At 40.3% G+C, this 27,782-nt stretch overlaps 1 long non-coding RNA gene across 1 annotated transcript in view; it reads right to left on the reverse strand.

The window, feature by feature from the left end:
* LOC127013484 (uncharacterized) overlaps positions 1 to 24,935 on the reverse strand; it is a 55,998-nt gene extending 31,063 nt beyond the window's left edge. The window contains exon 1 of the long non-coding RNA XR_007766079.1: positions 24,808 to 24,935. This is a non-coding gene — a long non-coding RNA (uncharacterized LOC127013484). The remainder of the gene's footprint in view (positions 1 to 24,807) is intronic.
* Between the last annotated feature and the right edge of the window lie 2,847 nt (positions 24,936 to 27,782).

Below are 27,782 nucleotides of genomic sequence, written 5' to 3' on the forward strand. Positions count from 1 at the left end.
GTGGAACAGATTATTCCACAGTCCAGTGCTGGTGGCTCTGGCCTGGAACGTAGGAAAGTGTTTCTCATCTCCTGTCCCAATGATAGCATAGTTCCTTACACAAAGTAGAAAAGCATGCAGCCTATTCAGTATATGCCTATGACCTCTCCTTTCTTTCCCATCTACCCACATCAGTCACAACTTTCCCATCTCCTTACTTTGATCTGAAAGAAACTCCTTACAAGCAACAGTAAGGACATTCCTATACGTAAAAAAAATAAATCAATTTAATGATCTGGTTTTCCACTGGGAGCCCATGTTGTCAGAAAAATCTTTACCATCTGTAAAAATGGTCCCCTGACACCTGGTTACAATCCTCCAGGGAGAGAATCGTCAGTATGAGCAAAATCTCAGCTCTGTCCAGCCCTGACTTCTGAGAAACGTGGAATCTAGGCCTTCACAAGTGATGCATAGTAAGCAGAGACAAACAACTGACAGGTACATGTTCCCTCAAAAAAAGAAAGAAAAAAAAAAAGAAAAAGAAAGAAAGTTTCTTTGTCTTTCTGCATCCCTGAATCCTAACAGTGGTACCTGCGTATGCTACACAGTGCCACTCCACCACCTCTGCAATGTGTCATGGAGGACTTGAATCATCTCTGATGGATGTTGGCACACATCCCACCAAGCGTCTGACAGAACGATCTGCTCGTGATTGATGCCGACCGCTTAGAAATCATTTGGCTCCAACAAACTGTTCTTAACAATTTGTTTGATATATTTGATAGGAACTGGGAGGGGAAAATAATAATTTAATAATACAACATGTCAGAGCTAACATTTTTTTTGTTAGGAAAATTGTGCTTTTATCATATACGTTGCTGGATTAAAATAAACAACTAACGCTCAGGTCTAGAGCGATGTTTCAGTAACGGATGAAGTGGTTCCAGTTGTATGGAGAGGCTTAGCAGGAGCCAACACAAAGGGTTTCTTCCTTTTGCTGCCTTTGTTAAGAGCGACCTGTCCTCCCTATCATGTTGGTGCACTGACAAGCAGGGCAGTACCTCGTGCAAGACAGCTGCTCACAATACTGGCTGAAGTCCTGCCAGGGCAGTGAAGAAAGCCATTTGCCCTGTGGTAATTTTCCCACAGCTAACACACCACAGAAGCCAGGAGCCCCTGCTTGGGTAGAGCTTTTTTACGCGACTGACGGAGATACAACGGTCAGTGCCAGGCTCCCTTATGGCACGGCGTTTCCTCACTTGCTCTGACCTTCTCCATGAAGCAAAGATGCCACCCTGCCCACCTTGGCATCTTGCTTGGCATGCAAAAGAGGGAGGAGCTGTTGGAGGAGGTCACAGCCCACCACCTGAAGCAGCCCATCACCCTCTCAGCTGCTGCTGAGCTGTCCCTATCTCTGCTAATCACCCACCACCACCCAAATGCTGATGGCAACACCAGCTTTGGGAGGTTTTTTGCTATGCAAGCCCAGTCAGCAAGGTGTGTTGTCTATTTGTTCACATTCATCCTGCACAAAGAAAATACACAGTACAATGCTACTTTCATAATTCATGTGCCATCATACATATTGGCATGAACTGAATGTAATAAAATACAGAGTTCACCTGCTTTCTACCCCGTTCCCATTCAATGACTCTCCATGTCAGGTGCCAAAAAAAACCCAACTCGAAAACAAAACCTTCCAGTTTTCCCATAGCATAGGCTTTTCTATGTATAAAACCCATACACTGCTGTGAGTTAAAGATAATAAGTAGTATATCTTGCGTGTTGTTTTTTTAGAATCTCCAAATCTGCAATTTTCCAGGAGTTATACTACACGGCAAAGGATAAAGACCTTGGATCTGAAGAGATAATTGCTTCAGTCCCTTCATGACAATTGCTGCTGGATTCTATTGAAGAAGCAGCAACTCTTCTGACATGTAGGAAAATATTGGGTTGCTGTTCTTTCAACACTTTATACTAGGACTGTAACTAATAAAACCATCCTGTTCAGCATCCAGAGAGGGTGGGGATCCCTGAAGTTTTCCAAGGCAGCAGATTATGTGGATCTGTTACATGGATGCATGAATATATCGTGGTTCAGAAAACCCATAACTGTATGGGTTTTTTTTCCTTACCAAAAATCTATATGGGTATCTACTTGTCTTGGTCGATAAAGAAATTAAAAAACGGTGACATTTGTGATTAAAAAAATGCGGAAGTATCTCTACTACTGTTTTAGGGAAACAAAATGCGTTCTCTATAATAGCAAGGTACTAAAGCATTTTTGGTGCAAGTCTGGGAGGCCCTTTGTGACTCACTCAGACTTGTTTTCTGTTTTTTTTTTTAAACTGTAATATATTCCTTCCCATTAGTCTCTCTGTCCATCTAGCAAAACGAAACCAAAAACCAAACACGATCCAAAACAGAAGGGATCATTTGTAGGCCTCACTGATGGAAAGGTCTGAAATATTAACCACATTATTAGCATTTTTAAAAGTTAAAAAAACCCCCACAAACCCCAACAAGAGCAGTATTGCAGAGGGGTACACCTGGCCTTAAAGTATTTTGCCATTTGAAAGTCATAAGGAGTGCTGAGGTGATGGACATCCGCATTTGGTGGCACCTGTTCAACCCTGGTAGCCCAAATTCCACTAAAATGTAAAATAGGAATTGATAGACTTAAGAAGGTGGTGTGGTTTAACCCCAGCCAGCAACTAAGCACCATGCAGCTGCTTCTCCCTCCTCCCTCCCGGGGGGGGGGGGGGGGGGGGGGGGGGGGGGGGGGGGGGGAAGTTAAAACTCGTGGGTTGAGATAAGAACAGTTTAATAACTAAAATAAAATAAAATATACTACTACTAATAATAATTGTAATGAAAAGGAATATAACAAAAAAAAAAAAAGATAAATAAAACCCAAGAAAAGACAAGTGTTGCACAATGCAATTGCTCACCACCTGCTGACCGATGCCCCAGCATCAATCCGCCCCTCCCGGCCAATTCCCCCCGTGTTTATATACTGGGCATGATGTTCTATGGTATGGAATATCCCTTTGGCCAGTTTGGGTCAGCTGTCCTGGCTATGCTCCCTCCCAGCTTCTTGTCCACCTGCTTGCTGGCAGAGCGTGGGAAACCGAAAAATCTTTGACTTAAGATAAGTGCTACTTAGCAACAACTAAAACATCAGCATGTTATCAACAGTATTCTCACACTAAATCCAGAACACAGCACTGTACCAGCTACTAAAAAGAAAGTTAACTCTGTCCCAGGCAAAACCAGTACAGAAGGCTCTCCAGCTGAGCACCTCTGTCATTTTGTCTTGGGGAGGGGAAGGAACCAAAACCCAAATATTCAAGAACCCCTTCACAGTTACCATTCCATCTTCCCAATGAACAATAACAGATGTTAAACTGCCACTAAATAATGAGAACTGAGATACCATGGCCACAGCCACAATTTCTCAGAGAAATTGTATTGTGGTTAAGGTGTTGCTTTTCCTCAAGTTGACACAACAGAGTCAGCTTTACCCATGCTGCAACATCACTGAGCCCACCATGGGCTACAGAAACCACTCAAAAGCTGGGCAAATACATAAATGGTTATGTCTACAACCTGCTCTGCACTGCTGCAGCTACACTGCCATCAAGTCTATTGGTAGCTTGTTTAAAGCTAGTTGAACCAAGAATCGCAGTCCCATCTTCACCTGCAGCATACATAGACTCTCCACCTTAAAACTAATCTCAAGCTCTCCATCTTACTGTCTTTTCATATCTGCTTCAGTTTTAGCATTAAATCTTTCCAAACTCCTTTCTCCTGTTTTGGGGGGATTTTTTGTTCAGAGGGATTTTTATTTTAATTTTTATTTTTTTTAGAAATTCATTATTTCATGCACTTCAAATGTCATTTTACTTCTCCGGGTTGGTAACTGTAGTGTAAGCGACACCCAGGAAAAGAAAGGTGTTCAGTTCAAGATCCCTGGGCTGAGAGTGCCTTGGCTCCACCAGCCAAAGAAAGCTTCTTTTGTAGATGAAGCATTTAATGGACCATTACCTGAAATGATTAAGCATCAACAGCAACACCACCTCATCTCCCCCCAGAACCAGTTGTAAAGTTATAATCTAGTATCTTCAAGAACTGGAAGCTGGATAACTTTGCTGCCAATTTATACAGCAAAAGAAATAATACGTGACAGGCAATTGTGAATTCTAACTCTATAATTGCACTTAGGAGGCCTCAGTGATATCAAATGAGAATGAATCTCAAGTAGCTATTATTTAAAGCATCTTTTATTTTCTAAATGCCACTGAAGCAGGGCTTTTCATAATAGCAATAGTTCCAGGGTGAATTTTTCTATGGGGTAGAACAGGCTGACCTACATTACACGCCAGTAAAAACAGGGAAATATCTAGTTGCTTTGAGAGACATCACATTCCAGAATTCAGTAGCATGACGTAAGGTCAGTAAATGCCAAGGTATCTGGGGTCTGGCTGTATCTGCTAGGATGCCTAGCTCAGCTATACATGTTCAGTAAATTTAGAACAGTTTTCCTGGGAAATTTTAAGGAAATTTCTTCCTAAATGAAAGCCTAGCTGTGGGAGATCATATGCTAAGCTAGAACAGCGAGTATTTTTGTAGACATTTTCGAAGTGACCATTTGTAGCTGCAGGTGATGTTTGTCCTTTTGTTTCATGTAAGTGTCTAACTGTCTCTTGCACCTGTGTAGGCTTTTGCTCATGACCAGACAACCGAGTTCTGCAGACTCCACAGATGCGACATCTCTTTTTAGCACTTTTACACTGAAATAGCTTTTAATTTACTTTACTGCACCCTTCTTTCTGGACTGTCCAAAAAAAGAAAAAAAAAAAAAAGAAAAGGCATGTTCCACTGATATTCACATGCTACCATTCATCTCCCATGACCATCTCAAAGTTAGGAAGCTACTTAGTTAGTCAGGCAGGGTCCTCCTACTGTCTTAAGGAAGAAACAGGTACACTTATAAGACCATTCCTCCTTAAGATAACATAAAACATAACTGGGCTGAAGATACCTTTCCTATCACAAGTGCTTTGAACTGTATTTTTCTGTCCAGAGAAAGCAAGTAAAGCTGAGTCTTTAGTATGCAAGGGGACTAATTTCAAGGTTCTCCTCACTTTGTAGAATAAGTTGTTCTGATTTATCTAGCTGCCATAAGATCCTGCTGTTGTAATGCAAGTTGCCCTCCAGCTTTTTAATACATCACAGACCATGCAAGGCTAAAAGCCAAGAAAAGCACTGCTTTGAACTATTTCCCTACTAAATTATGCATTTATTGTAAATGCCGAAAACTTTTGGGGAACTTGCAAAAATATTGTGTGTTTTTCTACATTATTGATGCAAGGTTATATCTATCAATTATTATATCAAAAATTCAAAGTTTTCATGTTCCTGTGTGTCTATCAGACTCAAAACAAATGCTATCTCTTGACTAATACAGCTGCTGGTACTTCATATATGCAGGCATACTCAGAGAAGCACCTGAAAGAAATCCATTCAGTGGCAATCTTCTTTTTGAGTGTGGAAGAGCCATCCCTTGAGAAAATACTCCTGTACTCCTGGACTACTTATTTCACAGAAGATAAAAAACACAAAGTCCTAATCCCTTCCACTCAACGGCACATTTGTATTACAAGCATCACGCTCATGGCAAACAGCTTCTAACAAGAATAGTTACAACTTATCCCTAGAGAAACAGGATGAAATAGGACAAAACACTGAGGATCAACATGGGGCTCAAGAACTGGCACTAGGAGAAAGATTTCGGATATCCAATCCCTAGAAAGTATTCATAGGCACAGAACCCTTCTTGACAGATGTATAATTCCCTGAGTATATGGTGTATCTGACCTTTAGGAATCAAGCCTGGCATAACTGGTAAGACGAGCGTTAGGCTTAGAGGAGAGGTGACAAGAACAGAAGAGACTTGACTTGTAATCTTCGTGGCTAGTTTAAGCATACAGAAAAGGAATGAGATAAACAAGGCTATAGCAATACAAGACTATCAGAAGGCAGGAAGAGGAATATTAAGGGAAATGAAAACTCTGTAGGAGTGGAAATTGCCACAAACAACATATTAGAAAATGCAGTTAAAATTGGACAGACCAGATAACTGCCATCCTAGAAATTAAGAACCTAAATTATAGATCCAGCAGCAAATATTTTATACCTCTCTAAGTTTGCGATAGTAGATGGAAAACAGCAAATTTAGGCTTTTTTATTTAATGAGGGAAAAGTTGTTTGGGTCCTATAGTCTGACTGCAAAGACAGAAGAGACTTTGAAACAAATTCTGAAGTTAAGAACAATTAAAAGATGTGCTAGCTAAAAAAGGAAATGTAACGGTACATGGGTGTAGACTGCATCGAACTGTTGTCTTTATTGCTAATGAACCTGATTTTCTACACAAAGGGAATGCTATAGGTCTCATTTATTTGGACTTAATTAAAGCATCTCGCAGGGACACATGGGAAATTATTAAACTAGAGAAGATTGATAGTAGTAAAAGTATTATAAGGTCTATAAAAGATTGTTTATAGAGAAGACAAGAATACCAGTAAGGAAGGACGAGTCTTTGGCCAACCCTATTTCACATTTTCATTAACAACTGAGCCATAATAAGTAAGAGCACACTGATGAAATCCAGTAACGATGTAATGCTGAGAAGCATCTCAAAATGGTAAGGACCCTAGCATTGTCTTGGAAGAGCTGGATGACTGAGAAATAGATGTAAGTATGGGTTGAAAACGAATACTTTAAGTGCAAAGTCACAGATTCAAGGACTAATATCAATAATTTCAGCTAAGGCTTGGGAGTTCATCCTATGAAGATGAAAAGAAGTAGAAAGAAAGAAACGTAGCAGTTTATTTCAGGATGATATACAAGCCATCAATGTACTGCTGTTGTAAGAAATGCAATCTTAAGATGCCTGACACAAGGCACTTTCTTGGGAGTTAAGGAAATAATAATGGTTCTGCTGAAACATCATCTGAATACAGCTCTGGCCAAGCATGTTTAAGAAGTCAATTCAAACTGGAATGTGTGTGAGGAAGGATGACTAGGAAGGTCATCATAAGAATGAAAGATTTTCTCTTATGAAAAGAAAGTGAAACAATTTGACTCATTCAGTGTAATATATCTTAAACTGTGGTGGGGCAAGTACAGGAAACAGGGAAGAGAACAAGAATGCAAGTTACATAAAGTTGTCACAAGCACAGACGGGTAGCCCACAAGGCTGGCACAATTAATACAAACTGTCTTATCAGACAGCACAGAGTCTGCCATATATTTGATTACCTTTGGGTTCCCAGCACAGATTACCAGGGGTTTGTAAAGAAGGAGCAGCCTCTCTCAAAGTGAGAAAGAAGATCATGCTGTTGGAGCAACAGACAATTTTCCACTTTCCTACTAGGGTCCACCTGAGTGCAAAACTGCCTCAGCAGCAGTTTCATGATGAGGTTTCCATAGAAATCTACTCTCTCTCCCACCGTTTCCCTTCTTGTCCTTTGTGTCCAGCTGCTACTTGTAAATCCAGTAAGGATTTTAAAAAAGGCATCAAGATCAGAAATATATTTTTTTGAATTATTAAAAAAGGTTTAAAAACAAACAGGTAACACAAAAAACTTCTGGGTTTTCCTACCATCGATAAAGCTTGTTGGATTTTGTCCAGAAATACATGAATATGCTTGATACATTGTGAGAAGGCAGCACATTGATAGATTAACCCACAGAATGGCCTGAGAGGAATCAGCCCTGTCATTATACCTCATTGATGTTGTACTTTTATAAATAGTAAAGCAATGTTGCATTTCCTTAAATGACAGCTGTCAAAAAGAAACCAAAACAATCATATGCCTGTTCACAACAGGCAACTAAAAGCAAATACTCTGCTCTGTGTGGGATTACTGCTGGTTAGACTCCACTAGAACATGTCACACAACTGCAAAACCTTATAATTACTAATTAGACAATCAAGAAGATGACTGAGGGTGTCATTCACCAACCCAGATTACCAGGAGATAGACACTGAAACAGAAATAAAATGACACTTATCTCCAGAAACTGTGCATGTAGCCTAACAACACTATAAATAAAGGAAAACACAGACCCTCAGGGAGCATCCTAGCACACCCCTAAGGCTCCAGGCTAAGACCCAAAACTGCCCTTCAGGAATGCCAGTGGCAGCAATCAGAGGGTCTTCAGCATATTTGGCCCCATTTGGTGCCCCTCTCACTTGATCCTTTGCTGCCGCTGCTTTTGTAGTGCAATGCCATTCAGTGCATTTGGGGGGAAAAATAAAATAAAATCGGCCCACATTCTAGAAGACTACAGGGAAATTAAGGAACTAATTTTGAATCACCATGTTTACAAACAGTGGCCCAGTTTACAGAACTCTTCAGGGAGCTGAACTTTTAACGACAGTTTTAAATACAGTGAAGTAGGTTTCAGAAGGAAAAGCAATAGTTGTCCAGAGACTGTACGGTGTGGGTGGGAGCAAATGGCAGTCCTATAAAGAATACAGCAGCTGCTGCCAGTTTGGCATAGTTATGCAGTATTTAGCATATATCACCCCTGAGGATGATTATCTTTCTGTCATGAGCATAAAAGACAGATAACTCATGAGCCAGTTGAATCTCTTTCTCATAAGCGGTAGGGAGGTAATGCACTGATAACTCTTTGGAGGTTAAATATATTTATTCTATGGGAACGAGCTTTTATTATTATGGTATTTGAAAGGGACAGATATTGTCTGAAATCCTGATTTTTCATTTCTCTGTCTGTTTGGGTTAAGCTTTTTATTATATCTGCATTATGCTTGCCACAGTAGAACACAAGAGTAATCCAGAAGAGGCAGTGGAAAGAAACATTGGATAAGCATATACATTTCTTTATTAGGCTTTACGGTGCAAGTACATGCATCTGTTTTCTTTGGGTAGCTATGCGGATGAAAACCTGCCCAAAGAGGAGATCAGTAGTACAGACAATTTTTAAGAGCTCTGTGTTTTGTTCTTGTGGTAAAATAGCAACAAGCAAGAAATTTTGAAGTAGAAGCCATGAAGTGATACAGTTTCCCTAAATCCTTCAAAACTCCTTCCTCCACCCCGCCATTTCATAGCAATGTAGATTTCTGAAAGGGCTGACAGAGACAGTTTACACTGTCATGAGACCCTGACCATCCCACACTGAGCGACACTAACAGCCCAGCAGGGCCACTTCTAGGGGAAATAATTACTTCAGGACTTGATAATCCTAAAGACAGTTCATACATAACTTTCATTAGGAGATATTTTATTATTTTATGGAATTCTCAGAAGCCAAGGCCCTAAGCGATTTGTTTTGTGAAATATGAGCAATTCTGAGTCAACCCTTCACTTATTAAGCTAAAGCAACTTCTTTCAACAGAGGACGGGCAAGGTGCATGGTCAGAGAGTTAGCCTGTATTGGGGATGCTGTGTTTCAGACTCTTTGGCATAATCACACTGTTAACTTTAAAACAAATTCCAAGAGAAGCACCTATACACAGTAACAACGCAGCTGAGAGAGACAGCTACAAGCACCAGTGAGACGCTTTACTTTTTGTAGGTTATTCAGTTCAAGTTTGGCTCCTAGTCTGAAGGGACCTTTCCCTTTTCTTTAAGGAGAGCCCAGGGATTTTAGCCTCCTAAATTGGGCACCTGAGTTGGATGGTAAAAGCTAAAAAGGAATGAGTGGAATTTAACTGTAACCTTCCTGTTCAGAAAGGTATGGTCTTTGTGTCATCCTAAGAAGGATCTATCCATTAATTATTCACTGTTCTTTGTTATCATCTTAAGCTAAAACTGCATTTTAGAACAATAAAATAGCAATACACAGGTTCTTTACTCATTGTATCTTACACAGCCTTCCTAAGCCAGGTTAATTTGACCCTTAATATAAGCAACATGTTCGGGGGGGGTGAAATCGGCAACCATTTTTCACAGAAATTGCCTGACAGCTGCTTTTGGGTAGAGGGCAAAGAGAGTACAGAGAGAGAATTTCCCCCTCACTTCCTTCCTTGTGCATTACATACAGCATTATATACTGCAACACACTAAAAATTAAAAAAGTAAATTGTGTGTATGTTGAGCTGAAAAAAAACCCTGCTTAAAATTCTGATAGAGACTGATTATTCTAACTGCTGAACAGCTTTTTCAACTGCAAGGCTCAGAAAGATTCATCCATACAATGCACCACTGTCACTCAATCAAAGTAGTTTTATAATCCACTTTTGAAAGCAATAATTTCCTAAATGCTGTGAAAAGATCAATCTTTTTCCTCTCAGAGTTTATAAATTATCCCTATTACAGCATTTTTTTTAATATTAAAAGACAGTTAATTATATTACTGGGAAAGCAGATCGAATGGTACCTTAAAAGGAAAGTAAAACAAAAGCAGTCTGAGAGATGTTCTGAATGCCTCACTGCAGCAGGGGAGTGGGGGAAAAGCATCTTCTCACCGGCCACAGGCCGGTACAGCCTGGGAGGATATTCTCCAGAAAACCAGGATAATTGTTGTTATTTGGGACTCAGATAGCTTTCATGAGCAAGTGTATCTGCCTCAAGACCTCACATTTCTATTCAATTTTTGACAATTTGCATTAATAAGCACTTACATAACAACTTCTCAGGAAATTAAAAAAAAAACAAACAGACAAATCATTTATTTCTTCAGTGCCTTTCCTGAATTGTTCCATCCTTTGCAGCTTCTGTAACAGTTTTTTTTAAGTAGTCCACTCCAGCTTTTCACTGGTTTGCGACGCCCAGTCTAGTACAGTTATGGCTGGTAATAGACCAGTTCTGTATCTGTGAAATGGGGATAGTAATCTTTCCATTTTCTGCTTTTAGCCATGGTGTTTGATTGTAAAGTACTCAAAGAAAAGGGTGTTTCTTACTATTTACACACATGGTAGTTGGGCATTTGTCTCACTTATCTTAATGTTCTGTGGGTTCCTGTCTCTCATTTCACAGAGAGCTTTGACACCCAAAGCTGTGTGGTTTGGGTTTTCGTTTTTTGGGGGTTTTTTTTAAAGAATTTGTCAAGGCTCTTGGTGAGATGACATTAATATTTATTTTTTCATACAGCTGCCAAAATTAGAAAGAGCAAACCCAACCCCTCAACCCCCTCACTAAACTCTGCATTCAAAATCAGTTTAAAAAAGATCTACAGGAATTTACTTCCAATTATTTTAGGCAGTGTTACCTCCTCTCGTCAGTCATGGGATCCCACCAGTGTAACATCAGGAGCTGAGCAGGGCTACTTTATAACACTGATCTAGAACAGGCATGTGATGCCTGCCAGCCTCATCAAGGCACCAGTCAAACAAAAAGAGGGTGGATAAGAGGGATAATAGTTAGCACTGCAATAGGGCAAGAAGCAGCACTGAAAAGGGGAAATGTACAACAGCTTAAAGTTTCTACCTGTCTCGGGTGACAAGAAAATTGTGTAACTTCTAACGCAGCAGAGACATTTAAAGATCTCTATCATGTTCGTGGTGCCACTCTTGGGAATCATGAGGTTTTTGCATGCAGTTGACAACCTGATGCAGAAAGGCATTTCTGTTCAAGCAGATACTTAAGCATAAGTTTAACTAGCCAGCAATTTCCTATGAAAAAAAAACAAAAACAGTTTCTGCAATTTTTATTTTTTTTTTCTCCAGGAAATATTTTCTTTGGCTGAAGTATTTTGATTTTAAGAATCAAATATTCAAATATTAAAGCAAACTGACATGAGCTGTCACAGAGCCTCAAGTCTCTTTCCTTATCTACAGTCCAGATTCACTGGTTAGATCACTTTGCTCTAGCCAAGATAATGATATGTTTCACAAAAGGTCTTTAACTGCAAGCGCAGATAAGGGAGACGTAGTCTAGCAATGGAGCTTCCTCTGGAGATGGGAAACGGCATTCCCAGGAGGCAGGATGGTAACTCGCCAGATAACATTTAACAACGAATTCAGTGTTGAACCTTAACATGTTAAATTAAATATTTCTAAACATTTTGTGCAACATTTATTTTGGAACTGTTTTGGCTTTTTACAAACTTATTAAGAATGTAAACAAAAACTAAAAAGACAAGGTTTCCCATAGAACAGAAATTCTAATAAATACTGACCTTTTCACTTAATAAAATTTCATTCCTCTGACTAGTGAAGACTCAAACGCATACTTTCATGCTGCCTTAAGTCAGAAAGCCATCCCCTTAATTGTATACAAATCATGTATTAGTCCAGTCTCTGAGATATGAAGAGCATTACCAAATCCTATTCTATTTATTTACTTATAGCAGTACAGCTTTCCCACATTTTACTGCACTGGTGGAATCAGGATAACTGACACCAAAGAAAATTTTGTACTTAACCTCTGTATTTTTGCACTTAACTTCTGGGTAGTCATTTTGCTCTTACTCAAACTATCTTGAACATTCTTGTCACATAAAACTGATCAAGAATTTAGGATAGGCTTTCATGATTCCTAAAGTTTCTTCTGATATTTACAATTTATTTTGTTACAAAAATCATAAGGGAACCACTATTTCTGCTTAATCCAATTCCTCCTGTCAGCATTGCAAATGTAGATGTGGACAAATAAATTGAGCTGTTTGGAAGATGTGAAAGATTCTTTCTTATTTTATCTGAAGAAATTCATTCTAATAAAATAATGCTGATGAATCATAGAAAAATGGGATTATGCCAAGGTAGGATCAACAATAGTTTTGCCATTCCCTAAAAACATTTTCTAGTATTTTCAGAAAGTTCCAGTGACGGAGATTTCACAAACTCTTAAGCATCAAATCACCATCCTGCACATATTTACAAACAGAGTGCTCTTGACATTCAGGGTTATTTAGTCATCAAATTAGATTTCCAGCAAACTACCCATTTCATTCCTGGTTGTATTATCTGCCGCCACCTTCTGCGTTCAGCCCTAGTTGGGACGGCTGAGTTTTTCTTCGTGATGTTATGCTCTGGCATGTTTGGTGGATGCAGACTAAAGGAGCTCACTCAGCAATTGCCAGGCAAACAAAGTTTTTGGCTTTGACCCAGGGTTAAATTCTTGAACTATAGTCTTCCTTGCTTTCAACCTCCAAAGCTGGTACCAACAAGAAAGCTTCAGCCATAAGGCTATAAAATGGTAGTTAAATTATGTAGTAGTTCAACTGCAAAAATCTAATAGACTGGTCCCCATCTAATTCTAGACAAGCTGATGTTCCTCAGCAGTAGCACTCCAGATACCGAAAAGCAAGAGCCAGGGAATTCTCACACACACACACGTGTGAAATAAAGACTACGGGCTGCCTACACAGGTAGTATACTGAATTACTGGTGCAAAACAGCTCCTCATATGAATATAAAATTATTTTAGATCAGAATAGTTTCTCTGATTTGGAAGTGAATCAAACAAAACTGAATTAAGACAGCTCTTTTTTTCCAAAATGAGAAAGGCTTTGCATGACTTTAATCTGGTTTAATTAATCTGATTTACATCAATTAGCCTGGATTAATTTCCCAGAGAAGACAAGCTCCAAATTTAGGTTTCACTGAATCAGCAATTGTACTAGCACAATAAAAGTAGTTGATTTTAAATATATAGACCATGATGGTAATCCCGCTAACGTTCATTATTATTGCTCACATACCTGAAGTTAGGCACAAGTTTAAGTGTTTACATAAAGCAAAAGCGGGGGGGGGGAGGGGGGAAGATTTTGTAAAATGGGTACTGTAAAGGAGCATAAAATAGAATTGCTATCAGACAAATGAAATATCAATATTGCTTTGTAAAGCAAGTGTTTCTTTAGAGCGAGATGGAGCAGGTCCATTAACACATGAATAGGTCTTCATAACATTACACCGCTTAAATGGAAACAGTCACGCCAGTAAAACTTAATGTATGCATTCTCCTCTTTTAAAATTGATCCACGTTGCTTCAGTCTGCATTGTCAGTTAGTTCATGTGCAGATGTCCCCTTTCAAACCCAAGCTGGCTGGTCAGAGTAGTACTTGCTCCGGTTGGAGGTTAATTTCTCCCAGAGAGTCCCTGACAGCTGACAGAACTTGGTGTGTGTTTGCTTTAAAGATGCTTTGCCTGCTTCAGGCAATTTCAGCCAAAAGTGGGTTACCCGAAACACTTAAATCACCCAGTTTAATGAGTGGAAGTTAGAGGAAGTGGATGATAAAGGGCAAAAAAATGGTGAGACAAGAATGATGCTGATATTTTTTGCTGTGTCCTGTCCTAGCTCCGCTCAGATGAAGGGAGCACAGCTCCCTTCTACTACCGGACTACCTTGAGTTTTCACTGACCTATGTTAGAGAAGTGAAAATTTTGTAAGACCTACCAGTCCACGCGTAATAGCCTTTTCCAGTTCAGGTCATCCTGACTGAATCAAATTACACCAGAACTCCTCAGCAGTAACTGGAGGTTAATCACTAGAGGCTGGAGGGAATAATGTCTTCACACGGCCAGCGACAGCTGAAACAGGACACCAGAACACAGCCTAGCCAAGCAAGGGTAAGCTAGAAATGGACATAAATTCACACAAAGAGTTGCACAAGTGTTTCTTGTTTGTGCAAGAAACATCCACAGAAACTACCTTATTATGAACAGACAGAAGCGTGCAACAGAAACCTACTTACAAAGGCACAGCGCAGAACAATGTACGCTTTGGTGAACCTAGCCAGACCTCCTTCTTCCAACTGCTTCTCCCCTCCTGTATTTTCTTCTCCCACAATGAGGGCAAGAACTTCTGCCAGCTGTGACTCTTTACTGTTTCTCTGGTGGCCAAAAACATCTGCCTTTTTGTCCCCACACCATTTCACTCGGCCTGACTCCGAGGCGGACAGCACTACTCCTAGGCAAACACTTTAAAGCCAGAAATACTTCCTTATGGCGATTTGCTCCTGGTCTTCCTCCCTGATGTGATATTCAACTACACTCTTTACTTTTACATTTTGCAACCTCGTTTCTCTTCTCAGGAGTAGTCATGAGTCTTAATTTGCAGCTAAGTAAGGTGGCTGTAGAACGACAGCAAGAACCAAGCTTTAAAAGCTTCTTCAACAGTTATTAATGCAGTAATTTTCAGCACACAGAGAAACAGCACCGTGTCTTTGGGCAGAGTCCAGCTGTCTAAATCTAGTTATCTAGAAAACCAGCTTGTCGGTGTCTTTTTTAGTACTGGGGAAGCCGAAAACTGGACTCGGTGCTCCAGATATAGTCTCACAAGCACCAAACAGAGGTGAATAATCGCTTCAACCTGCTGGCTACAGCCGTGCTGAGGCAGTGTGGTGGGCAGTTAGCCTTCCTCACTGCCAGGACGCACTGCCGGCTCACACTCTAATTCTGGTCCACCAGGACCCCCAGGTCATTTGCGACCGAGCTGCTCTTCAGCCAGCTGATCAGCCCCCGGCCTGGGATGCTGCAAGAAGCTATTCCATCTCCGTTGCAGGACTCTGCATTTGCCTTTGTTGAACCCATTTCCACAGCCTGTCAAGGTCCCTTTGAATGCTAGCCTGGCCCACCGGCACATTAGCAGCTCCCCCAGTTGGATGCCACATGCACCAAGTGGTGCCCTTTGTGTCACTGCCAGGTTATGACTCCAACCTGTGTTAAGCACAGACATCTTGCTATGCTCCTTATTACTGCATGCCCCAAAACAGAACAATAACTACCTCCAGAAGAAGAGGAGCAGTGGGAAAAGTAGCACTTTAAGCAAAAGGAAACACACTTCTAGCTCACAATACTTGGTAAGTCCTTTCTGCTAGTACAGAGAATTTGTCTTTTCCATATCAGTCCCCTTTAACCACAGGGCAAATATCAACCAGTGACAAAATGAAAGAAAGAGCAAGTTGGAGATGCTAAAGAGTCTGTGGAGGGAGGAAAGCCAAACTTCCCGAGAGCTGAGGACAGCAGTTCCAGCATGATTAATTCATGCACGGTCTTGAATGTAAGCACTAATGGCATGCAATGAAATTGAGCTGTCTAGGGAAATCAAGCAGGACACACTTTGCACCACCACAGCCTTCCTCTAGAGTTTAATTTTCCTGCTTACCACTAACAAAATCCTTTCACTGGGTCTCAGCACTTTCCCTTGGTTTTCTCACATAGTTACTCCCACAGCTCAGGTGAGACAGATCATTTCGAAATTCATCCCAGGGACCTCCTCAGTGCATGTGGGTGTAGCTCTACAGAAACTCCACAGCTACTTCAGCTTTCACAAACAGTACATGACAGAGGATGAGTTAGAAGCATCTTTTACTGGATTGCTAAGCCATGCAAATACTGGCTGTGCTTATTTCCTGCCTGATCTCTGCAGTTCAGCTGTTGGAAAGAAGAGACACTTCAGAAAAGCATCGCGGTTTATGTAGCATTCCTTTACTACTCAAACTTTAGTATACCAACAAAATGACACTTTTGAACTATGCTGATTAAAAATTGGTAGCAGTCTGTTATCTTAGTGATCAGTTGTTTGCATGTAGAAGCTTTAAGATTTTCCACATTCATTTATGAGGGGAAGGCTGTCATTCCAAAGACACAAGGCCCCCTCCCTCCAAATAAATAAAAATTAAAAATTATATTGTCTCTTTTTTTTTTTTGTAATAAGTGGCAAAATCACCTAGCAGAACACTCACTTAAACTTCTTAAGGTATCACCATTTACACACAGTTCCAAATTATTTCCTCCGTGAGCTAGTTTATGCTTAATAGAATTTGACACTCCTAAATGCTCTGCTGAAACACTATCAAGGTACAGAACTAATAAAGATAATTACCCTTGCAAAGTGCAAAGTAATTCTGAATGGACTCATTGAACCATCAGAGTATATCTATTGCAGAAGACTTTTTCAAAATACAGATAAAATTGTTACAGAATACAGGCTATTAGAAAAAAAAAAATCATATAATCTCCTGTAATTTACATCTTCCAAGTCATAGTTTAACCCAGGAGTTGAAAATGCACTATTGAGTATCATTCAAATATTTACAAATGTTTAAATATAACAGCCCATGTACCTCTTCAGAGGAAAAGAAAGAAAAAAGAGCATATCAACTTGCTTTCTAAACAACTCCAAATGAGAGAAAAGCACATATCAGTATCTTGCACGTTGTCCTAGCATATCAGAGAAAACTGCCATGGGCCGATTTGCAAGCTATTAACAATGACCTCTATTAGTCACATAATGCAAAGAGACGCCATTACTTGCCCACCGATTCCTGCCAGGGTTGAACCCATTCCCTCCTCCTACCTCCTTGGCAGGTTGTGTTTTTATTCTAATAGCAACCACTAAACGTGACGGATGTCCTCACCCTCCTTGCTTTGTCACTCATTCTCTGCTTGAACTGAAGTTGCCATATGGGAGGAGCAAGCGCAGCCTGATGAATGGCACATTTAATATACGTGGTGGTCAAAAGATCTTCAGCTGGCATGAGCTGCTTTAACCTCACAAAGTTAATGGAACGAAAACATTTCTAATGCCAGCTGACAACTGACCCATCTTCTCTGTAATTATTCAAAGCAGCAAGGTTTGTAAAGAGAGGTAAACTATTTTACTGGACCAGCTGACTGAGATGGATAAATTGGACAAGTTTTTAAGCTTCTTCAGGTTTTCTTCTGACTTTACACTGTTGCCCCCCCTTACTACTGTGATGATTACAATCTTGGCTCTTTTGTTTGTCCTCGGTGAATTCCAGCCCACCCAGCTGTAAATATAACTTGCACCTCAATTAGGGATAGCTTCTAGGTAAACAGACCAGATCATTTTCTGAACCTGAAAGCACATTTGTTTTTTCCAGCTATACCTACTAATCTAAAAGAAGTCTGTTCTTACAAAGGTTGTCCCTCTTCCATCCTTTAGCAGTCATGACTATCGCATGATCACCAGGAGAGAAGATTTCTGTTTATGCTCTTACAACGTTAACTAATTTATGTTGCAGGCTACAGATCCAGCTTTGGCAAGGAAAGGAGGAGAATGACCCTGCAATTAACAGTCTGGTGTTTCTCTGAAATATGAGAGACATTGTGAAAGTAAAATTAATCTCTTAAAAAAAAAAAACCTAAAACACCCCCCAAAATTTGTTTATATTTAACAACTTGTGATTTTGAACTGCACTGATCTATGTCAATATCAGAATTGACTTAGCTAGTCCTTGTGGATGAGATTTAGACCACTTATGTTAAGGTACCTAACTTGCACCTGCACTGAACCGAATCACTTCCCCCAGACCTGCTGGCTGCACTCTTACAAATGCAGCCTGGTATGCATCTCGCCCTCTTGGCTGCAAGGGTGCACAGCTGACTCTTGTTCAACTCACCCATCAGAACCCCTTTTTCCTTCAAAGTGACTTCCTATGCAGCTGGCTTTTGGCCTCTGCTGTGGCATGGGATTATTTTGTCCTAGGTGCAGGACTTCGGATTTTCCTCTCTTGAACTTTGTGGGGTTCCTGTCACCTCATTTCTCCAACCTGTCCAGTTTCCTCTGAATAGCAGCTCTCCCTGCCAAAATATTGACTGCTCCCACCAATCTGGTATTGTCCACAAACTTGATGAGAGTCCACTCTCTCCCATCATCCAGGTTATTAATAAAAACACTAAATAATATTGGCCCCAGTACTGATCCTTGAGGGACTCCACTGGCAACCAGCTGCCAGCTTGGACTTTGTGCCACTGATCACCACACTTTGAGCCTGCTAGTCCAGCCAGTTTTCCACCCATCTTATTATCTGCTTATCTACTCTATATGTCATCAGTCTGGCTATTTGGAGATCAGCAGACCATGTTAAAAGACCTTCTAAAATCAAGGTATACAGCATCCATGGATCTCATCTTATCTACAGAGTCATTCACCTCATCACAGAAGGCTGTCAGCTTGGTCAGGCATAATTTGGACTTGTAAATCCATTCTGGCTGTCCCCAGTCACCTTCTTCCCTTTCATATGGCTGGAAATGGCTTCCCATAAGGATTTGCTCCATTACCATCCCAGGATTAAGGTAAGGCTGGCTGGCCTTTAGTTTCCTGCATCATGCACTTCTTGAAGACGGGTGTGATGCCTGCTTTTTTTTTTTTTTTTAACCCTCCCCAGTTGCCATCACCTTTCAAAGGTGTTAGAGAGTGGTCTCAAAATGACATTGGCCAGCTCCCTGAGATGCATCTTATCTGGTCCCATGGACTTGTTTATGCTCAATTAGTTTAAGCACTCCTTACTTTACCTTCCTGTAATGTGGATAATGCTTCACTCCCTCAGGCCCTGCTAATAAACCCAGGAAACTTAAAGGCTAGAGGGCAGACCTTACCAGTGGAAAAAATCAAGCCAAGAACTGAGTACCTTGACCTTTTCCCTGTCATTTGTCATTATGTGCCCTGGCCCATTCAGTAGCAGGCTCACATTTTCCTTAGCCTTTCTTTCAGTACTGATGTGCTGGAGAATTTCTTGTCAGCCTTCACAATCCTTGCTAGTTTCATCTCCAGCTAATCTTACTCCATCAGAGTACATTGGGGGTTTTTTGTATTTTGAGATTAAAGGATACATTAGTGTGCATATGTGTTTAAATCAGTGTGTCGGTTCTGTTAGTTCAAGAAAGGAAAGATTTTCTTTGTTTTGCATACATAGTTGAAGGAAAGCTCTCCCCCTGACACCCACTCAGATTAGAGCTTCTTGGTTCTTTCCATGGTTCTTCCACTTCCTCTTTGGCCAGCCCAATACTAAGGTGAAAACAGAAAGACATAAACTCCCTCAGGAGATGTAAAAAGGGTAACTGCCTCCACATTATATATATCACCATTGCATACAATAGGGAATCAAATAACTACCACTAATTTCTTCATTTAAATGGTCTGTTCACTCATCTTAATATTGATTTTTTTCTTTTGCAGTAGGAAAAATCTGAAGAAAGAAGATGATAATGCAATCTGCCCCTGCTATACCACACATACACTCCATATCGATGCTTGGAGCCCTGCATTATCCAGAGCTATTAAGTAGAAGCCTGAAACTGTAGTCAGTCTTGCATAAAGAGTTAGAAATGCTGTACTCTCTTTAAAATCAATTTACCACTGTGCTCACCATGGTCTCTGGAGAAAGACATTAGGCCAGACTCAGAAAAGGTTACTGAATCATTATTTCTCCAACAATGGTTTTCAATTATAAACAAAGCGAGGGCTCCATTCTGCAAATCCTTACTTGCGGCCTGTACACACATGCACTACTACACACAGAGGGTGAATGGAAAGGATTACCAAATAATGTATGAGGTCCTGTCGACTTCACAGAGGTCAGGGGCTTGACTTAACTTTCAGGTTTCCAGGCCATAACCTGGAAGCAGAGCTGAGCTGTAATGCCCTTTCTTCGCAGAAGGAAAAGAGCTAAAACTGGATCAATGTGATTAAAATAAAGCAACAAATGAGTCAAAGTGCATTGTAGTCTTGAGCGTGTTTGGGAAAGAACACTTCACGCTGTATACTGCATTTGCTTAGAAGAGTCGCTTAGCTGGCTTTTTTGAAGATGAAGAGTAACCACGTGGTTTGTACAGCTGAGGGTAAAAAGGCCTGTTTGACAGCCAAAGCATAGTCTCATGTTCATTATTATTGTATTATATTCTTATAGTGCCTAGGAGGTGCACGGCCCTTTACAGAGAAGTGAAAACCATGCTGAGTGATGCAGAGGGTCCAAATTAAACTCTCCACAACAATGGATAAGAGCAAGAGAGTGTGGTTTTGGAAGATAAGAAGGATAACATAAAAAAAAAAATCTTTCACAAATGCTGTTATTTGGGCAGGTTTGTGTGTCTTAAAGTAGCAAAGGGGAATAAGCACTCTCCTCATCTGTTTGCCAGGGATACCTGTACAAGAAATAGGCAAGGAACTCTCTGTGGAAAAAGGATTTGGGGGACAGGGGGTGATCCATGACAGATAATATGTAGGAGCAGGGACAAAGCCACATAAGCCCTTTGATGAAGCATTCATACATAAGGAGAAAAGTCAAAGCAGAAACTATCAGCAAGGGAGTAGGACCTGGAGAGCAGGGGGAGACACCAAGGGCCAGGTAACAGCAGTAAAGGATCATGGGCACAAGATGTAAAACCTTCATGACCTTATCTCTACCAGAGTTTATGATATTAGTAAAGGTTTGTTGGGCAAGACTCTTCCTTTTAGACAAAAAAAGGGCAGCACAGCACAGGGACACTGATCCCATGACAGCAGTAGAGGCAACAACCAGGGAGGCAGGTCTGGGGGACTCCTGCAGTCTTTAACCCAAATGATGGAATATATCAGCTAAAAGATGACAGGTATGAAGCACTATTCTCTTTCCGAGTGCTCATCAGGCATTGAAAACAAGCCTGAGAGTAGTGTAATACTGAAGGCAGTCATAGAGAGGTGAAGTTTTGTTACTTCAAAAGGCAGAGGGAACTATAGCACAGATTAAACACTGAGTCTGTCACAAATTCCCCTCAAACAAAAAATCCCACACAAATGGTGTTCTCGGACTCATGTACTGAGAGGGTAGACATGTAAAAAAGAGGAAGAGAAAAGACAATGACCAGGGAATAAGGTGGCTCTTTGTAGTATTTGACCTAAGCAGAGAAGTGCAAAAAAATATGGAACTTCATGACCCATGTGCCTACGAATATGTTAGAAGAAGGGGGACAGTTTCATTAGAGGAAATCAAATCAAGAGCTTTCCTCAGAGACTGGTTAGATGGAAGGAAAAAAAAAAATCCCATAAAACGGTTTAATAAACAAACTCACAGTGAAATAATATTGTTCCATACCTCCATGGAGCATATTAATGTCAAGCCCATTCCAGAGACAACTGGAAGGTTCAATTCAACGTCTCATCAGTCTTATAGAATAACAAAATCAGTCCAAAAAATTCCCCTGGTAATGAAGAGAGAGGAGGGAAAAAAAGCAGTTGGAGGGCAGAGAGTCTGGAAACTGTAAGATGTTAAATAAATAGATGCATCTTACATGCCGTTAGGATTCCACTGGATGTTGTCTGTATGGTTTAATTAACAATAACTATCCACCCCCTGTTTTGCTGCTAATGTAATCTCAAAAGCACTACACTAATTCCACTTGCAGATTTTATGGTAACATTTTAAATTAAAATACTCTGAGTACACTTAACTACACATTCAATGTGGATTTAATAAGGTGATTATAGGTTCATTAAGTAGCAATTGATTATTAACTCTTTGCTGGCCTACAGTTGTGAATATTTGGTAAAGAATTAGCGTATTCTAGAAAAGACAATCTGCCCAATAAGCTAACTTCTTAGCTGACTCCTTCAGACATCAGGCTAAACCATTTTGTCCATTCAGTAGTGAACATAAGGATCAATTCTGTGGCAAAATGCCCATCATCTTCACTATGAGCAAAACATTTTAGACAATGATGGTTTTTGTAGTGAATAATGGCAAGTGGATTTTGTCTTCACTGGGAAAAAGCTCACTATATTAAAATATATTAATAGTAATGGCATTACATTTTCTTCCATTTTATTGATCTTGTGAACATAGCTGGAAAGGCCCTCTCTAACCCACATGCTTCAAAAAGCGATTCAGGAAGCAGAAGTCCAATGGAAAACCAATAGGACATGTCTAATAGTACAGCTCAGTGCCCAGCAGCCAGGAGCAGTGCTCTGCCCGCACTCATCTGCTCAGCTCATGGTAGGTTCCACATTTAGTGACAAATGACAGGGGAAGCACTTGTTTAAGGTCGGGCAGTTACTGTGGTGCACTCAGAAGTGGGACCCATTACCCAAAATGCATTACCGCCCATCACCTTCTCATGTTTTCTGTGATTCAAAAACAAAAAAATGGTTCACTTTCTGCTTGATTCTTAATAATCCTACTTTGCTGTCTTTGGACTTCTTTACTATTGCCACTGAACAGGGAAGCACCATTTAAAATGTCTGTTCTCAAAATTTTTTTATGAAGAGGGTTTGGAGACTTCCAGTTCCACCATTTAGACTCAACACTTCAGGCAACTTCTTCACTGTTGTGTGATACTAATGCTTACCAGGCTCCAAGACTGATTCAGCTCTGTCACTGATTAAATCAATTTTAACCCAAACTGGCAACATTTTAAGAGCATTCCCCAGATCAGAAAGACATGCACTGGTAACCTGACTATTTGGCAAGTGTTATCAAACAAGATATTTACATAGCAAGTAGCTGGTACTCTTTAGCATTTCACCTTACGGATAACATTGTATGCTTGAAAGCAGCTTATTACCAGCGTCCGCTGTGTTCTGCAGCTACATAGATAAAACTAATTTTTGCATCTTGCTTCAACAACTGAGTAACTAAGAAGAAAACAAAAGACAGTTGCACTGAAAAGAACACACAGTAACCCCCAAACCCTGCTGTGTATTCCCAAGGCCTGATGTGTTCAGAGAAAGTTGAGGAGCATGTAGAGTTTCTACCAACTAACTGAACAGGTCTCCTCTAAATTTCCTGAGACAAAACACTATTGATTAATGGTTTAGCCTGTGCAGCACCAATTTATTTTGTCCTGTCTCAAAAAAACAGAACAAGAGCCTTCCTCTTCACCCAGGTGAAGAGGTGCACATGACAGGAGCTTCACAACTTCATCCTCATAACCTGCTTGTTCTAATCCACAGATCTGAACTTGGGCTGTATCGCACTACTAATGGAATAATCAGGCCCCTCACACCTAATAAAGTACAACTTTATTAACTTAATTCAAGTAATTCCCTGGGGCATGTGCAATTCTTGAGCTTGGTTATAATGACTTTAATGAGGAAAGCAAATCTTTTGCTAGTTAAGTGCCAAACGTGCTTTTTCTTTAAAGGTTTTCTTTTACTTTCATTAACAAGCTCCCTTTCCAAAATAGCTGTGTGCATGTAAACAGTGAACTCAGATCAGCATATCCAATTAAACAACCTCATACAATCACAGCATGCCATGGGATCAGCAGTTCAGACATGTATTTTCAGATTACTGGTATAATCCCTAGTTTCTTCCTCTGAAATGGAATAAAAGACCATTTTACACTCCAGATACATTAACTCATTACCAGAATATCCTTCTTAATTGTCCCAATGATAACAAGTAGGACAGTCATCCTAACGTGCTAAAAGACTGTGCAAAAATATAGCTCATTCTTTGCATTTTACTGACTGGGCTTGATAAACTATAGAACACTTGTTCATTTATAAACATTAATTAGAGGAAAAGCACTGGAAGTGAATGTGAAATTTGGGATCTCAATCCAGACCTCAATTTCATGGCTAGCTCCAGTTAAAGCTGTGGATCAAACCAAAAGTCTAGTCCCCTGCTTCCAGAGTCAGTAGGTTTTCTACATCCCAACGAAAGCAAATATAAAAAAAAGTATGCTTTGTTCTCTAAAAGAAAAAAAAAAAAAACCAAACACAACAACAAAGAAAATAAATAACCAGCCACCATTTTAAATATATTTCATCCAAATGGATGTCCTGAATTTAAACACGCTTGATAAAGGAAGCCATTAGTGCTTTTAGTATCCTTTCTTCTTGGAAAAGAGTCTGTTTTGCAGCTGATCTGACAAACAAAGGAGACTGAAAACAGCCTTACTTTGTTTCTGACTTTATTTCATGCATTGTGGATATACCATAACACCCCAAAAACCTTCTTTATGTCACACTTCAATAAACTTGACATCTGTAATAAAGCTGAGGTTATACTTTACTTCTATTAAAACATTTTTCTGCTCTCAGGATCACATCAGCCAAACTCATAGACTGGTATTGCCAATATGTCTGCTCTGCTATATACAGTAAGCGTAATTGATAAACACTCACCTGTCATCTTCTCACATTTCTGTTAAAGTCAAGACACACACTGCTCTGCTTACTGCATCTCTCAAGGAAAAGGACTTAGACACATAAATAAACCTTTTCTTAATTAGCTAGAGTCTTGCTTTAGGCACTAGCTTAACTAAAAATCCTGCAGAAAACACTTTTGTGTGCAATATTCTGCAACAGCTCCTCCAAACTCAAGAAGCCACATCCTCAGCTCGTATAAATCACCACCGTTTCACTGACATCAGCTGAGCTTAAACAACATGCAGAAGTTGAGGAGCTTACCCCAGGGGGCTGCTGTGCTATCAATTAGGGTGCATAATAACAATGTAAAATGAGAATGGGAGGGCTTGACTTAACTTTTCTCCATATTTGTCTCAAAGTTTAAAAGGTGTTTGAAAGGCCTCTTCTAGATTTGGTTAACGAGCAGATTGGACTTCTTTTACCACTTGGTGCCTTTGAGCAGTATGAAACAGCTTCCATTTCAAATGAGCGTAATACATAAACAAAGACAAATCTGCAAAAAACGCAACCTTCCTTTTTGATCAGAGTGATCATTTTTTCCCCTCCACACAAGATGTCTTCCCTTCTCTACCATCGTTAAGTTTAGAGTCTAGTCTTCTGCAATCCTGCCACTGTAAAACTGAGATCTCAGTACCAAAGTGATTCAGTGGGACAGACGAAATGAGTGACATACATCAGAGAGGGGTATTTAAAAGGTATGATGGTGAGTGTTAAAGACCTCATTCACATTCATTTGGGTGAACTGCATAGTTTTGTAAATAGGCTCATCACTCACAAGTAAAGCAAATGTTCCAACTGCATGCCAACATTTACGTGGCACTACCTCAGCCTACAGTACGTTATGTGATGCTTAAAGGAATATGTTGTGTCTGCAAAACACAGCATGCAAAAATACAGGATTTAATTTAGCTCCCTGGTGTGCATGTGCTGTGACTAGCTTTTATTTACATGATCTCCCCCCATCTGAAACTCTTCACTCAGAGTGCATGGTAAGGAAATCATTAAGGGAGCAAAACATGTGAGTGATAGGGTCCCTAACCTGTTTTATTCAGAAGCTGGACATGCCTAGAGCAACCTTTCTGCATCACAAGTTCATATGCAGTAGGAACAGTTGCAGTGATCATTTCTAATACAAAAGTAATACAAATACTATTTGCATTGTTTTAAGGAAATGGATGAAATGTGATCATGAGAGAGCTTTCCAACAGAAATGGTGAACATAGTTGCACAGGGAACTAATGAAACTTTGCCTGAAATATTGCATACTTCTTTGATCACCCATGCTCAGAAAGTTGAATCTATTACCAGAACAGGTGCAGTGAAAGGCTTCTAGCATGACCAGAGGAATGAGGAACCCTTTTTTTACAAGAGGAAACTAAAAAAATTGGCTATCCTAGCCTAGCTAGAGGAAGGCTAAAGGGGATGTGATTGCTGTCTATATATCAGGGAGTGAGAGAAAGGACAGTAGGGAATGAAAAGAATTAATCAAAAGAACTACATTGGTACAAGAACTAATAGGTATAAACTTGCCAAAATAGGTTTAGACTGGAGATTAGAAGAATGTGTCCAACCCCCAGAGCTATGAGATTTTTAAATAGTAATGAAGGCAAAATAACTAGCCACTTTTTAAAATGGAGTTTCAGGGATTTCTGTGTAACATTAGACCACAGAGCAGCCTGTGAGGCTCTGAAAACCACAACTTAGGCACCTAAATGGTAGGGAGGATATTGTTCCAAGCAATATATTTCAAGTCACAGAAGGTGTCTGTGGGGTAGCTGAAAAGTCAACTTCTTTTCCCCACTCACCTTAGAGATCTCTTCCTGTTTTAATCTTGGATTGCTTTATGTTCTTAACTTGTAAGAAAGAGGCGAAGTTACATATTAGTGGCACACCTGTATTTGTGTGCCCTCGAACTGAGAACAACGCAAGAACAGGTGAAGATGCAAATGCAAAAGACAGTCAGAAATCATGGACAAAGAAGGCTTGCTGACACTGCAACATTCAGAATTCAAGAATGGATCAAGGTCATCAGCCCCTGGAAGGAAAGCATACAGCTAACATTCCCATTCAATCAGAAAATTGAAGTGTTGCCAGCTCAATTTGTAAAGTTTGTGTAATAAGAAAAATAACAAGGACTCACATTCCTGAACAAGGGAAATTGTGCCTAAGGAAATATAACCTCTGCAGAGGCACGCTGTGGGAAAAAACACAAGCCTTGCTCTGAACGCTGCATTCCAGCCATCCTTACAAAGACACTACATTTCTCCTGACCTTAAAAGCAACATTTTCTGCAGGTGAGATGAGTAGATGGAGTCAGGCTTTCCATAGCAATGGATTCTACCAAGAAAACAGTGGGCAGCACGCTACAGGGAAGCCCTCTGCAAGCATGAAGCAACACCTCTCCTGTTGGGACAAGGCACTCTAGGACTCTTCCCTGAGCAAGGCTTAGTTGGTGCATTGCTCCGTAAGTACAACAGCCACTTGATTTAAGCTGGAGCTTCTCTGAAGTTATTTGAATTGAGAGTATGTTGCATAAGACTGAGGGCACCACAAGCAGTGTTGGTAACAGGGCAGAGGGGAGCCCTGTGCCACACAGTTAATTTGGATGCAGAGCCATTCACTTTTGGCAGATTTAGAGGAAGACAGATATAGAAAGGTCAAAACAGAGCAGTGGGAGACACTCCTTGACGGCTCTTTCTCCTCCTTTGCAAAAGCCCACCTCGTTGTAAAAGCCCGTCTCATACTTGCAGGCACGATTCTGCAGATGCTGTCACATACACACCTCCTTCTCTTCCCTTACACTGCGTATTACCAACTAAGACTGAGGATTCGAGTGAACCAAAAAACTGAAATTTAAGTGCTCTCACTCCTAGTAAATATTAGGCCTAAAAAGTAATCTTATGTGCCTTCTAACCTACAGCCTGCTGAGCAGGCGCTGCTGATGTTAAAAT

This window comes from Gymnogyps californianus, chromosome 2, assembly GCF_018139145.2.
Source record: "Gymnogyps californianus isolate 813 chromosome 2, ASM1813914v2, whole genome shotgun sequence".
NCBI classification, from domain to species: Eukaryota; Metazoa; Chordata; class Aves; order Accipitriformes; family Cathartidae; genus Gymnogyps; species Gymnogyps californianus.